This window comes from Ambystoma mexicanum, chromosome 6p, assembly GCF_040938575.1.
Source record: "Ambystoma mexicanum isolate Mex_15411 chromosome 6p, UKY_AmexF1_1, whole genome shotgun sequence".
In the NCBI taxonomy this organism is placed as follows: Eukaryota; Metazoa; Chordata; class Amphibia; order Caudata; family Ambystomatidae; genus Ambystoma; species Ambystoma mexicanum.
This window is the reverse complement of record NC_090935.1, coordinates 135720369-135736489: the sequence shown is the minus strand read 5'-3', so window position 1 is coordinate 135736489 and position 16121 is coordinate 135720369.

Sequence of the window (16121 nt, the reverse complement as noted above, 5' to 3'; positions counted from 1 at the left end):
GCTGCAGTTTCTGCCTTGCAGTTTGGGGCTGGGAGACATTCCACCCACTTGGTAAACAAACATGTCACAGTCAACATGTACTTATTCCCCCTAGCCGAGCGAATCACAGGGCCTACAAAGTCGATTTGTAAATCTGATCATGGCAGTGTCATTCCCCTCTTTTGTAAAGGCGCCCGGTGTGTGAGGGATGTCGGCTGAAATTGTGCACACACAAGACACCCCTTCAAGTATTGGTCGAGGTCCTGCCCCATGTGTGGCCAGTATGCAACCTCTCTTAAGATTTCCAATGTTGTGTGAAACCCCCTATGACCGGCGGTGGCCGCATCATGGGCGTGACTTAACATCAGGCTTCGGAATGAGGTAGGAACCACCCACTGATCGTGGCCAGCTTTGGATTTCCTTACCAACAAACCGTCTTGGATTCGGAACATTTTTGGACATTTCATTAACACTCTTAGGTCCTCTTTCCCAATGTAATCGGTATCCGTCAGGGGAAAGTTCTCAGGGTCCTCAAGGTGCTGGTAAAATTTACCAATTATTGGATCCCCCTTCTGAGCGGTAATCAAATCAGCATCAGGGGTCTCCTTACTCCATTGTGCAATTGAAAGGTCGTTGTGAGCATTTGTCTGGGACCTAGTGATAGCAGTGACCTGGATTTCCCCCAACAGGGACTCAATCTCAATTAGATCCCCTTGGATGGCCCCGGTTTTGGCCAGCTGATCAGCTAAGTCATTTCCAGTTTTGTCTGGTCCCTCTACTTTGGAATGACCCTTGATCTTCTTCCAATAGATGGTCATCTCGTTCGAGGTGACCAGATCATCAATGTTTTGGATCAACTTCCCATGTTTCAAGGGTTTGTTGTTAGCACATAACATGCCTCTGGTTTTCCAATTAACCAGGTGCTCCACGAACCCGTTCCGTACATAATCCGAATCTGTGATTATGACCAGTTCGTGGAGTTGATGCTGGACAGCAGTGAGGATGGCCTGATGCACAGCCATCAATTCTGCCACCTGACTACTTCGGGGACCAATTTTGTATCCAGCGGAGGGTTCTGGGGACTCATTCACCCATGCATTCCCTACGCCGGCCACCAGTTCTTTCTCCCCGTTGTTGTCAACATGGTAAGAGCATCCATCCACATAGACAGTGGGCATTCCCTCACACTTGTCTTCTTCAAAGACTTTGTGTGGGGAATTAAGGTATGCCTCCATGTTGTCCTTTATTTTTAGACTTTCGTCCTCGAGACAGTTTTCTCTGGCACAATCATGCAAGTCAGCCAGACCTTGCGCGAGGGGACTCTTCTTGTTTTGGCCATATCTGACCTCCACAGGAAAGCCTTGCATTGACAGAATCCAGGAAGTAATTCGGGAATTACTCACATTTCCGGCCCGGATTCTGTCACTTTGGAGATATTGCAGAGGCTGGTGTGGAGTCTCCACTATGATGTGTTCCCCCTGGATAAACGGGCGGTAATTCTTCAATGCCCACACCGTTGCCAGGAGTGCCTTCTCACAATCGTTGAATTTTTCCTCCACAGAGGATAAAGTTTTGCTCGCATAGGAGATTACTTTATTGACCTTGTCATGCTTTTGATATAATACTGCCGTCAAGCACGTATTAGAGAACCCCGTCTCCAGGAAGAACTCCTTGTTTCTGACAGGGTAAGCTAGGCAAGGCGCTTGTGAGAGGCTTCTTTTGAGTTGTTTTACTGCCTCGGCTTGTTCTGGACCCCATTCCCACTTGACCCCCCCCTTCAGGAGATGAATCAGGGGTCTGGTGATCTCTGCGTAGCCCTCAATGAACTTTCTGCTGTAATTAGTCAGTCCAAGGAGGCTCCTTAGTTCCCGCAGAGTTGTGGGGTCTTTCAGTTTCTGAAGTGCTTCCACTTTCTTTTCCTGGGGACAGAGACCCTGAGGAGTAATCTCATGCCCCAAGAAATTAACACGGGTTCTACACCACTGTGCTTTCTGAAAGGAAAGTTTTGCTCCGGCGGCCCTCAACTGTGTCAGAACATAACGGATCTCTGCTATGTGTTCCTCCACAGATGAACTTTTGATGAGGACATCATCTACATAAGCCAGGTTACCCCTCGTACCCAGGTCGGGCATGGCCTTATGTAGGAAAATATTGAACTCATTACCGGAGTTAAGGTATCCGAAGGGAGTCCGGGTCCATGTGTACTGCTGGCCCCCAAAGGTAAAAGCCAGCTTGTATTGGTCCTCCCTACTGACAGGCACGGTCCAGTATCCATTGGTCAGGTCTATTGCAGTGAATACCTGTGACCCCTGAATCTGGGCCAGCCCTTGGTCAATGTAGGGAAGAGGCCATCGGGAAGTGTGGACCCGTTTGTTGAGCTCCCTGAGGTCAGCGCAGAGTCTCCACTGGCCGTTTGGCTTCAATATTCCCAGCACCGGATTATTGAAGGTGCTGTGGACTGGACGGATTATTCCCCGGGACTCAAGGTTCTTAATTATTTCAGTAAGGGACTCCATTGATGCGAGAGGCAAGCGATATTGCTTCACAAACACTGGAGTCATGCCAGGGTCCGTGGGGATTGTTGTGGTGTGGATGTCGGTGCGACCACAGTCATATGAGTCTACCGCAAAGAGATCTTGGAAATCCAAGAAAACTTGTTTCAACTTTTGCTTTTGTTCCAGAGTCACACAGGCATCAGCTAGGTTGACTCTCTCTTCCACCATCTGCCTGAAGCCTGGAAAGACTTCTGGTTTGGCTATCTCCGCGGCCTCCTCCAGCTGGGTGGAGAAGTCCCTGGTCAGAGTGCTGATTTGGACCGGAGGCTTCAGGTGGGAAAGGCAGCCCTCATGGACCTGGAAAATCACCTCATCCCTCCTGAAGTCACAGGTCACATCTTCCTTACCATAGGGGCAGGAAGTGTACACCAGGAAGTTCCCCCCATGCCGGGTAAAGATCCTGTCTGGTGTTGTATTGTCCTCACTGTCACTGTCAACACAGTCCTTGGGGATTGGTCCTAACAGTTCATTTACAAGATCAATGGAGAAATGTCGGTCATCAACCGCCATTCCAATAATGGTGCCTGCGGCTAGAGTAATACTCTTTAAGTCGCTGTTATCCACCTCTATTGGAATGGTGTCATGTTCTATGTTGACTAATGGAGTTGGGTTTACCCCTAACCCTTGCTGTTGGAGAGAAGCATTTAGATGTATGTAGGCATCAGGGTTTTTCAACTCTTGTCCCCTTTTAACTTTCACTTCCAGGGAGAATTGTCGGGTCCTTTCTGGGATGGTGACTTCCTCTTTAACCTGAATTTCAACTGCATAAGGTAGCAATTGAGCTGACCTAAATGCTTTTTCTGGATCATCAAAGCCCATAGGATTATCCGCTAATCGGGACCAAGCTTTGAAGTTTATTAGGTCCAAACTAATGGCGAAGCGATTGAGAATGTCACTGCCTAAGTAAAAGGCGGCAGGGACGTCTCGCACGACCCAACAATTATGGACTATGCTCTTGTTGCCAATGGAGATTTTGAGCATACACCTGCTTGGCAGGAGATGTTTGGAGTCAGGTGCTTCCAGGTCCATTTCCCATTTGTCTATCAGTTTGAAGGTGGGAATGGCTGGATCTTTTGGGAGTTGGCGGAACATGGCTTCACTGATGAAGCTCTTACCGTTGTTCACACACACTCGAGCGAGAACAGAGTCCTTCCCATCATTTAACTGAACAGGGATGAACAACTGCTCTCCAATTTGCTGAATATCAGCCAGGCTTTGAGCTGATTTCACATCTTTCTGGACTATAGGAGTGGGGGTTTCTGATTGTGGATTAGTATAGAATTTCAGAGTGTTTCCTTCCAGCGTGGAATACCACTTTAGACTGGAAGGAAGGTTGATTTTCAGAAATAGAGAGGACCCCCCATCACTAGTCTGTTGTCCTACTGCTATTACTGTCACGTCTGGAATCTGGTTGTTCTGGAAGTGAAATTCTACTTGGTCAGATTTTTGTTCAACCATGTGGCATGTGCCGTTTAAACTAACATGGTTGACACTCTGTTTTAATTTTATTGGTCGGCTAGTCTGGGTCCAGAGGACCTTGTTTACGCAATCTATTAAGGGTGACAACCTCCTCAGGAGGTCATTCCCTAGTAAACAAGGGGTGCCCTCTGGGGTCACAACTATGACCGGGTGTTTCAACTTATGTCGCCCAATTTTAATGTCCAAGTCTGCAGTCCCCTCAACGGGAATTTCCTTCCCGTCAAAGTTCTGCAGTTGTCCAGGAAGAGAAGTGAGAGGAATTTGGTAATTCTCTCCCCTTCCTGCATTCAGTTCGTCAAAGGCCCTTCTGGACAGAAGGGTAGCTTGAGATCCAGTGTCCACCAGTGCCGAGATTGTACCCTGCCCCTGTACTTGTACCGGGGCATAATATCTTCCCTCCTTCTCCTCAAGGGGGCACAGATAATGTACATTTTTGGACAACTGGTGGGCTAATTTTCTGGTTTTGGACATCGCTAGAGAAGAATTTTGGGCAGAATTCTGTGGAGAGTCTTGGGAATCTGCAAGAAACAGTTGGCAACTGGAGATCAGAGCCATTGTGGGTTCCCCTGGTTCCGGTTCTGGGCTGCCCCCCCTTTTTTGGAGGCAGTCCCCAGGATGGTTTTGAACCAGGGGATTTTCTTGCTGTTGGTTCTGGGATGAGATGGTGGGCGGCGGTAGCTCAGTCTCCACATCTCCCCAGTCTAGATTTGCATCCCTAGGGACCCATTTTTCTTTGGGAGGAGTTCCCCCCTCTCTGAAGGAGAAGATCCTTTTCCCAGGATCCTCTGTGGATCCCTCTCCCTCAAATTGGAAGATCTGTACCTCCTCCCCAAACTGAGTCTGTTTGGGTCTTTTGTTTCTCCTACCCCCCCTCTGCTCCTTAGGAGGCAGACTTTCAGGGGCAAGAGATTTTGTTTCCGGTTCCTGGGTTTCTAGGGGCTGTTTACAAGTGAGGAAGGAAGCTTCCTCCAAGGCTTTACACCCCCCTTCCCCTTGTGCCTCCTCCCTGGGAACCGGTGAGTTATCGGGGTGCTGCCCCCGTCATTGTTCTGGAGCACCAGGTCCAGAGTTGGGTGCGTTCTGCGCCGGCATGCTGATCTGAGGGTTCTGCTGAGCCCTCAGTATGTCACCCATATCCCGCGCCATGTTTTGAACCTGGCGCTCTAACTGGGAAACCCGCTCAGGCTGATACGGGGCCCTGTTTTCTCCCCTGGGCTGATCCCGGGAAGGGTAGCTATCCCTCCTCTGGTAATACCCCGGGTTGGGAAGATTTGGGTACCCCTCCACCCTTGGCCTCCCCTCTCCCGGATTCAGTGGTCTGGGCTCAGGGAATTGGGGAAAGAAGGATGGATGGTTTTGGGGCTGAATGTCGGGTGGATATCTGGGGAAAAAGTTCTGCCCAGGGTTTGGTAAATTTCTGCCCTCCTGTGGGAAGTTTGGAGGGAAGTTCCCTGGGTTAGGTGCTTGTCTGGATCCCCCCCCTTGGGCTGGAGGAGTCCACACATAACCCAGGATGGGTCTGTTACCTTTGTAGCGAGGACTTACATAGTCAGGAGAGCGAGGGACCCCATTTGTGGGGCTGCCTCCCTGGCTCCCTGTCTGTGACTGGCCCGAGGACCTTCTGGGCCTAGCATTATTAGGTGCAGGTAGGTTTTTAGGCCCCCCCATCTCCAGATCCAAAACGGGGGTGACCTTTACCTCTGCCACCTTGACCGCAGCAGGGGTGCTGTTGGCTTTGGGGTTTTTCTGGGCATTGCTTTTATTTTCTATGGGCTTCTGCACCTCATAGATCCGGGTAGCCTGTTCAATGACCCAGTCTAAAGATCTTTTCTCATGAAAATCTCTCACGAGCTGGGTCATTATATATTTGGGCAAGGCATGGAAAAATGTATTGACAAACTCTCTACTATCTGTGCGCACCCTTCTGGTGGTTTGCGCAAACGCACGCTTTAACTCCTGCACAAATTCTCGTGGGGCCTGATCCTCCCCACATTGCAAATTGTAGGCCGCCTTGCGAGCCTCTTGAGGATTTCTGTGAACAGAAAAATGTTTCAGGATGGCCGCCTTATATGTGGACCATCTTAAATGATTTTGGTCCTCCAGCCCCGCAAAGAAACTGGAGTATTCCGGGGAGAATGTCCACTTTACATATTGAATACAGCTTTGGCTGTCCTTCAAATGGAAAGTCTCCATCATTTGTTCAAACAACTCTAAGTGCTCCCAAACAGAATACTTAGCGTTCTTATGGTAAGGCGTGATGACGCTCCTGATCGCCTTAATCTGCTTGAAGGGGTCCTTAAGCAAGGCCCTTTTTGCCTTATTGGCCCTTTTGGTTCGGGTAACCCTTGTCCATTCTTCGTCGGACTCAGAGGCACTGCTCCCAGAGGTTCCCGTCTGTTCTTCCAGGTTTTCCCGGATTCTGCGAGCCTGGGAATGGCTGGCAGAATGTGGGGACCTGGTCTCCTGTGTCCTGCGCAGTTCAGAGGAGTCTTCAGATTCCTCCTTGCTGTCAGGATTTGATGGGTACCCCCTCCACTGACCTAACTGGGCAGAGGTTTTCAGGATGCCCTTAATGGGCCTACTCTCCTGGGGTTCCCCACTGAACTGTATTGTACTTGGGTGCCCATACCCGGATGCCCACCCCTCCATTCCTGGATGGTACTGGCCTATGAGCCCCATGCTTCTGGCTGGATAGTAATCTGCCATCCCTGTGGCCCTGTGCTCATGTGCGCCAGGGGACATGGGGGTGGCAGAGTCCAGGGACTGAGAGGTATGAGGGCCTCTGGTACTAGGGCTCCTGAGGTTATGCTCCGGAGTTTCCATTTCCCAGCGAACCTCATCTCTATCCGCCCCTGCTCCCTGTTGCAATGCAAGAGCCTGCATTTGTGCCTTCAGTTCCTCAGTTAAGGCCTTACTCGACTCTATCAGTCTCTCCTGCATCGCTACCTGCTGTTGGAGCCTATCATTGTGTTGACAGAGGGCCTCATTTTCCCTCTGTGCTTCCTGGTTGGTCCTGGAGAACTGGGCCAGTCTTTGCTGCAGGAGGGTTACCTCCTGAGCTGTGTCCCTATTGGCCTGCTCCTTTCTTGCTAGAGCATCCTCCACCCTTCTGGTGTGCTCTACCAAGTTCTGGTTTTCTTTTTGGAGATCACCCAGCCCCTGATGGGCCAGGTGATTTTCTTCCATTTTTCTTTTTAAATGGCAGACTTCCTGGCCTAAGGCGTCTCTTTCCTGACTAAGAGCCTGCATTTGTGCCGCCAGGTCGTCCCTTTGCCTTTGGAAGGCACCAGCTTTCTGGCGCTCCTGATCAAACTCTGCCTGGGTATCCAGGTCTTTCAGAATCAGTTTATTGCTCTCCTCCTTCACTCTATCTAGGTGGCCTTGCAGGGTGACTACCTGCTCAGCACATGCCCTATTGAAGTCTAGCTGTTGCTCCAGCTTTTTCTGGCTTTGCAGTAGGGAGTCCAAACCTTCTTGGTGTTCCTTCTGCAAGGCCAGAAATCTGGTATCCTGTTCTGACTTTTCCTTTTGCAGCACATCCATATCCTCCTTTATTTTAGTGATGTACTGTCTGCTGTCATTTTCTGACTCCTGGCTCCTCTGCAGCCTCTGCTCAGAAGAGTCCAGATCAGATTGGACCTTCTGTAATGCCATCTGTTGCCTATTTGCCAGATTTTGGCTTTCAGCACATCTATCCTGCATGTCTCCCATATATAGGTACAGGTATGCTGCTATCCTGGCGATCTTATTGTGTTCCTCTTTGGCTTTAGGAGCCATATATAGTTCACTCAGGGCCACATGTAAGGGACCCTGATCTCTATATATATCTGACCCTGTTTCAGTGACCTGTTGTGTGATGGCCTGCAACCACACATCCTGGCCCTGTTCGGTCCATTCACCTCTCACAAATAGCTTATGCAAGAGGTGCTCTCTGGCTATTTTCATGTCTACTAAGGTCGTCATTCTAGAGATTGGTCTCTGTCCTGACTTACAGAAGTTAGTATTTTATTTTTGCAGAACAGAACTTTTCTTGGAGTGTCCCTTTTGAGGAATGCTTCACAGCGTAATGCAGCGTGGTGATCCGACTGGATGTATGTATCCCGTCAGTTAGCACACTGTATTAAGCTGCACAAATGGTAAATCTAACCCAACGTCTCGGCTCGAGCCCCCACTTTGTAAGAGGATTCAATTCAGCACTACAGCCAAGTTAACGCCTAGTCTAGAATACTGAATGAAAACCCTTATTGATATATCTTTAGGTCCAGTTCATGCGTTCTGGATGACTACCCTTGTATAACACCCCTCTCTTGGAATCCCCCTGACCCCACTGAGCCAAGAAGTAATTCTGTTTTGCAAGTTTAAAAGGTTTATTTGATAAATTAAAATAGATATATATATCACGCTTTATAATAATTTAATAATTGAATAGCACACTTAATCTGATATGATAAAGATCAACAACGGAGAATCTGGCACTAGCACACTTCTTATAATCACTAATGAGTTGACATGAATGGATAAGGTAACACACTGGTAATTAGGAACAAAAGTATAATGTGGTAGAGGATGCTTTATGTAAGCTCAGGTGGATGCAATATTCAATGAATGCAGTACAGAAAATACGCAATATGATTTCAACCAAACAATGTAATCACTTTTCTCTGGCTACTCACTCCCCCCCTCTTTATGCAATGCAAGGGAATGGGAGGAAACACACAGTTCTCAGAAATGCAATCAATGTAATCAGTTCAATCCAGCAAGCTTAGACAACAGAAAACAGATAGGAGTTTTGAAATCACAGGCCCAAATTGCTTTGATATGTGCTGGCAATGAATGAGAAATATGCTGGAAACGCTTTTAATTCCCTTTTAGAGGTTCAGGATGAGTGGTATCTAGTTAATATTAGTCCAGGCTCACACTAGCAATGATGCAGGGATAGTTAGCAGGTCAAACGAATTTCTAGCAAATGGAAGCAAACAGCAGCAGCCGTTTTTACATGTGAAGAAATTGCAAATCGCGGTAAAATTCGCGGATGCGTGTTCCGCGATTGCGGTAAAACTATGAGGGGTAGGAATGCGGTTCTTGGTTCGTAGGAAAGCCACGATTCTAAGCTATCAAATAAAAGTTATTGCAAGTCTCTAGCCCAAACGGTCGCGGAGATATGAGCGATTTAATAAAGGTCGTTTTTGGGTTTGCAAATTTCAAAAGCTCAAAATGACAAGTGCAGCTTGCAACTAGAAATGACAGGTGACAGCTAGGAGGCAGTTCTACTTAGGTTAAATAGATTGAATTAGATGAATTTAAACTAAGAGATTGGTTCTACACAGTTCTGCTGGGTACTCACTCTATATTCTTGAGTGAAATGGGCCTCGCCATGGATCTGGTCAGGGTTTTGGACTGGGCTCGGGTCTCTCTCTGGGCACAGCACTGCTTTCTCTCTGGGTACAGCACTGCTTTCTCCCTCTGGTCTGGTCTCTAGTTCTGGATAGATTGAAGTCTCTAGTTTGGCTTTCTGGAGGTTGATGGAGGTAAGTATGGATTTTTCCGGCAGAGCGTCCCGCTGCAAATGGATTTGGAAAGTCCCTATCTGTCCTGTCTGTCTGCTTTTATGTGTTTAGAATGTGGGTGTGTTCTAGCATCACTGACCCTACCTCTCTCTCAGCTTCTAATTGGTCAAACTTCCATTCCTCCGCTTGATTGGCAAACTGAACTGTGAGTCAGATTGATGTCATTTTACAGCCTGCAGAAAGTCCACTCCTCCTGTCAACTTACACACAAATCTAGATTTGAAACAAATACATATTTGCAGAGGTACATATTGTTTTAAAATCATATGCACCCATCATGCATCACAGGAGGTATCCCCTGTTCAAACTCTGCTCTTCCTGGGAGCTTGCATTCAGAACTGGCACATATTTCACTTTTTAACTGCTTTTTCAATTTCCGACATGGACCCAACTTTACATACATGTGTGCAGGGGGTAGGGACATTAACTGATGAAGTTTCAGATTTTTAACATGCACACATTTAGAGTAATATCCACTTTTCCGCTAAAACCCCCCTGAACATACCACCGGTTCCTACCACGTCTTAAACTGTGGGCAGAAAAATCACAAGAATTATGGTATCATTTATAAAATTTTCACATGTCCGCTCTATGAGTTATTCATCTTTTTAAAGTTATGTTCTGGCTCCAAAGGGGTGTGGTTTACCCTCAGCACAAGGTTGAATTTCTGGTTCTTTCCAGTCCTGCCAAGCCAGCTTGCTCTCACAGGCAGTGCTCCTCCCAGCTCCTGCCAAGAGGAAGCTACAATTTACGACTGCGGTAATAAAAACCTTTGCCTGAGTGAAGAGGGCTTTGTTCACTCTCTTGCAGAGCACAGATAATTCAATTATCAGATAGATGGCATATCCTTAGCCTGGGCAGCAAAAGGAAGGTTGGCCTGGGAACACAGTGGTGACTCAAGTTTCACTCCTGATGGGTAGTTGCTAGGCAAAATCAAGTTCCTTAAGCCAGACCTTCAGCTAACTTTTTGTTGCTTTTAAAATAACTTGTAATTTTACACATGCAGCTAGAATGCTGATTCTAAGTGCAAAACTATGACATTTCAACAGTTACAAAGGCATGTGACACCAAACATAGGTCACTCATTTAATTTAACATTTTCGATTTTGGTGGTTTTAAATCCAGTTGCAGTTAGGCTTAAGCTGCTGACTCCATAGCATTTTTGTTATAAGCATTGTTTTTGGGCTCTTCATTTCCCAGATTTTGTAGGCACACAAAACTCCATTCTGCCAAATGTCTGCTGGTGTTCAGTGAATATTTTGCACATGTTGCAAGGTTTGAAATAGGCATTTTGCTTGCCTTCAGAAAAACACACAGAGTGGTTTTAAAACGCCGGCTTTTGGATAGTGGTGAGTACTGGTACTGCACTCATTTTTGGGATTTAAGAAATGAATTCCCCACACTTCTAGGTTGCATTTGGCAATCAGCATTGCCATTCCCAATGGTTTCAGACTACTGTGCGGGTAGTCCAATGGTGGTTTTAAAGCGCTTTGAAGCTAACCGGCGCTACTGTTTTTCCTTTGGCAACCCATTTCCCTCATGGCAACCCGGCCTTTCATTCTCGCACTGGTGGGTGGCAAGTGAGGCAACCATTTTGGTGGGCGCACAAACTGCGCAGCTTTCCTGGATTTCGGCGCACATGTGGGTTTTCCGCCATCTTGAATTTCCTAAGCCCACAGCACCAAATGTTGTAGCAGGATAGCTTAAACGTGGGTCAGGACACCCAACAGGTGTCACGGTCCAAACGGTACAGGGTGTGGATCTGCTCAGGGGTAGGGTTGAATGGGCTGGGTCTGCTGCAATGAATTGCTTGCTGCCTACGAGGCTCTGGTGGCTGCGCTGGTGGTGATGGATGGGCCTGTCTCAACCTCCTTCTCCTCCTGTGTCTCCTCTGTGCTGCCTGTTCTTTCTGCTGTTGTTGTTGTTGCAGTTGTTTCTGTAGTTGTATCAGTATAGGCAGGTCCTCCTGCACCATGTTTGCAAATGCTAGTGGTGGCATTTTGGTGTAGGAAGGGGTGTGATGTTTAGTTGTGCTCCTTTTGTACTGGGCAACTCTGCATTGCCTACACCGGGGGGGTTGTGGTGTGTGGGTGTGCTCATTTCATACTGGCACAGCCTCCTTTGACTCCACCAGTGGGGATTGTATGCACCTGTGGCAGCTGCCTTGTATCTTGCTTGCTGTTTACGGGTGGTCTGGGATGCCTGTATGGCCGGCATCATGCAGGCCATGATTACCGGCTTCACGATGCCGGTATTTGCATGTATGCGTGGGTTGGAATTAACCCCTATTACCGGCATGCCGGTATTTGCTCCCTGAAGGTGCGCGTGTACGTGCCTATGCCGCTATTAGCGGCACCGTTGTTTGGTATGCCGCTAATACCGGGTTTGCGGGTCGGAATGCTACGGAACTGTAAATGATGCCGGTATTTACAAACCAGCATCATTTTTCCCTTACCGGCATACCTCGTAATGAGGGCTACTGTCTGTGGAGCGAACATGGAAGTGTGTCCGCGGAGCAGACATAGATATCACTAATTTTTTGTGACTGACGTTTTGGTCATTTTAAAAAAAACTACTGGATGGATTTTCACCAAATTTACAAAAGCACGCTGTCGGGACCAAGCCGATGCTCCTGCCGCAAATTTGGTGAAAATCCGTCCAGCGGTTTGGGCTGTAGGCGTGAGCAAAGTTTTTTCCCCATTCAGTCTATGGGGAAAAAAATACATTTTGGGACCCCCCTATAACTTTGCCCCCCCTGGACCAAACTTCACCAAACTTTACAAAAAAATGAGTGCGCCATATACTTTTTTAAAAACATTTTTTGGTGAGGATTCATCCAGGGAGAGCGAAGTTATAAGCCACCCAAAAAGTGCTCTTCCTATGGGATTAGCAACTTAACCATAACTACAAAGCCACTACCGTGGCTGTGTAATATGTCACTGTATATTATATATGTTATATATTGTTGTGCATGTGTCTGGGCCAGATTTTCTTCAATGTAAGTCCATGCCCCATCCTAAGAGTAAAGCCTGAATATTTGGACTGATGTAATGGATCAACTGTTTCACTAAGGATAGGACATCATACACATACCAGAGGACTGTGGAAAAACCTTGATAACACAGGTTAACACTATCCCAGAGAAAAACAAATAAGTCCTTGAATCACTGACTGTCACCAAAATGCCAACAACCCCGGTCTTAATAGACATAACAACAAATTATAATACTTAAATATCAGTAAATATGCATCGTTCATCTCATGGACTGAAGCTACTTTTAGTAAGACTTCTAGTAAGACCATGAATTGCTTAATCTTTAGACAACCCAAGTATTGATACTCTTGACTGTAGCCAGGACCAGCAGTGAGGCAGTTTTTCACCATTGGTCCATATACAAACCGCACCAGTAAATGCTGCCCGCATATATGCCGTGGCAACACCAAATTTGTGTTAAACTATAAAATGCATATTTTAAGTGGTTCCATATCTTTATAATGATTACATAAATAACGAAAACAATTTCAGTGAAAGAATAATAACGAATTAAATTTTGAATGATGTTCACTTTTTTAATTAGGACCTTCCCCGAACCCCCGTTTCCTCAGATGTTTTACCCCCCTAAACCACCACCCTTTTTAATTCCTTACCCCACCCCTCATATACACTTTAACCAAAAATTCAACATTTATTTTGTTATTTAATTTTCACTTAACAAGCTATTTGTTATATTTCTTTCATTATCCACACTGTATTCCATTTGAAGCTATCCACGGTAACACATTGTTTGATTGAATGTGATTATCTCTATAATACTGATAATACAACGATAGCAAGTAGTTACTTTGAAACATACACAACAAGGTAAAAGTGTAATTCACCAGTAACTCTCCTGTAAGTAAAACATGCTGTATTTGTATGCTAAAAGCTAATGTAATTTCAAGTATAGGTTTTGTCATGTGCATAGCAAAATCAATAGGAGTATAGGGAAAAGTTGCATTCTAAAATAGCAAGGAAAAAGATGAATGCAAAGTTATGTACATTTAGAATATGTATTATACATCATAGAATATTTTTTCAATAGGCATACCAAGCTATTGTTTGATTGCTATTACAAATAATTTGATTTGAAAATGATCTAAGCCACACAAATGCAATCTGGTTAAATATGTACAGTACAAAGCCAACTTGTAATTGTGTAATCAAAGTGACATTTGGAAATACATTATTTTATATCATTTTGGAATCATTTTCTCGATTAGAAAACTGAAAACAAATCTGGATTCAGCAGAGAAACAGAGACCATATGTAAATAAAAAATGTATATGAGAATTTATCATTTGTATATTTTAATAATGCTATCATACATGAAGTAGTAGAAACATAAATGTCTCTGTGGATTGCAAATATTCTTACTAATTTGAATATGCTGAATATGCTATTGTTTATATCACATGTCTATGTAGCTAAATGTTAAAAAATGAACATTTCAGTTCAATATCGGTTTATCACTGATAATGATAAGGCTAGTTCACAGCTGACACATTCTACTATGACCTAAACCTTCAATTTGCCATTGGAAACAAGAAGGAGGGCACTGGGAAGTATAAGAAACTTAAAGGCACCTAAAACAGGTTTTGTCCAATCCAAAATTTTCTACCAAATGATGATGAATGGGTGGAATTTGATGTGTATTTAGGCTCAACTACATAGGAAAAATTGAACGTTTTTGGGGAAAGAGAAAATCACAAGAACACGTCCAACAGCAGAGAAGCACATTTATGTTACAATTGTATGCAGCTGAAGGGGACATCTCCCCAACATTGCAGTTCCCACCACCCACCCGAGGAGCAGGAGCTCCGGACCATGTCCCTGCAGGAGCAGAGGACCAACGAGGGCATCAGCTATCCCCAGGGCCAAGCGTAGCTTTTTTGGTAAGCGCTTGATTTCTGCCGAAATCCGCCCGAAATTGCGCATTTCGGCCGCGCTCCAGCTGCCTAGGAGCTTATTAATGTTATTTCGATTGTGGAGGCATTGCCCACACTGCCCCACACCTGAAGACTACAACTAAGCCATTCGCCGCCATTGCAGCCCACGAGGCTCTCCCCCACTCCAAGATGGCCGCCCCTGAAAGCAGCATCCACAGCCGACTGATCCAGGCCCCCAGCAGCCAGCTGATTGGCTGCCGGGCCTACCTCTTGGCCCATTGACCGCCGGCAGGCGAAGCCGGCCCCCTCACTCCAAGGCCCATGAGAGGCAAGGCCAGCACCTGTTTTGTGCCTGTTCGGTGCCGTGGCTGGCGTCTGCCAGACCCCCTGGCTCTCTTCACACAAGGTGCTTTTACTCCTCTTGACAGCCACAGCAGCCTGATTCTGCCCATACGCATTAATATGTGACCAAGGCCCTCTCCACATACACTATGGTCCTGCTTATGCCCACACAGCCTGACCACCACAACCATGCCTTTACAGAGCCACGCGCAGTACAAGTTCTGCATTTAGCCTCTCCTTTGATTGCTTTTGCCTATCTATAATCGCATTTAGCCTACATATGGTTGCTCTGACTAGCCTAGAGGCACCCAGCACCCAGATTTGCATTTAGCCTGTCTCTGATTGTATTTAGCCTGTCTCTGACTGCATTTAGCCTGTCTCTGATTGCATTTAGCCTGTCTCTGACTGCATTTAGCCTGTCTCTGACTGCATTCAGCCTGTCTCTGATTGTATTTAGCCTGTCTCTGATTGTATTTAGCCTGTCTCTGATTGCATTCAGCCTGTCTCTGATTGTATTTAGCCTGTCTCTGATTGCATTTAGCCTGTCTCTGACTGCACTTAGCCTGTCTCTGACTGCATTTAGCCTGTCTCTGACTGCATTTAGCCTGTCTCTGATTGCATTTAGCCTGTCACTGATTGCACTTAGCCTACATATGATTGCCCTGTCTTGCCTAGAGGTACCTGACTCTTGCAAACCAACTGCTCACGCTTAAAACCAGGTCACAATGATACTAACTTTTATTTACCTGTCAGCCTTTTGGACCACAATGCGAAAAGTAAACCACCAACCGAGGCCTACACTACAAGGCATACTGCCCGTGGATGAAGGACTCTTAACTCCCCCCCTAGAGCCCAGCCATCAATCTTCACACTCACTTATTACCCACCAATCGCTAACATACCTCCCCTGTGACATTGCAAGTAGAAACACAAAACTACGTTCAAGATTACCTAGAATTTACGAGCCATTAGCTAGACTCAATACCTCTTGCAATAGAAGTAACACTAACATCCAAAACACTCCTCCTATAAAGATTGACCTCCATCGCAATAACCGCCCAAATAAGCAGCCTAATGCTAATAATAGCATACCTAAAAAGAAAAGTAATACCACCCAGGCCACAGCAAAGCCGAACATCCAACTGAAGTGCGCCCTTATTAATGCCAGGTCACTAATAGCACACGCTACCGAAATTGCGGATCTCATTCAAATAGGAGACTATGACATCCTCGCCATAACAGAAACTTGGCTGCACCAAGCTGCAGGACCTGC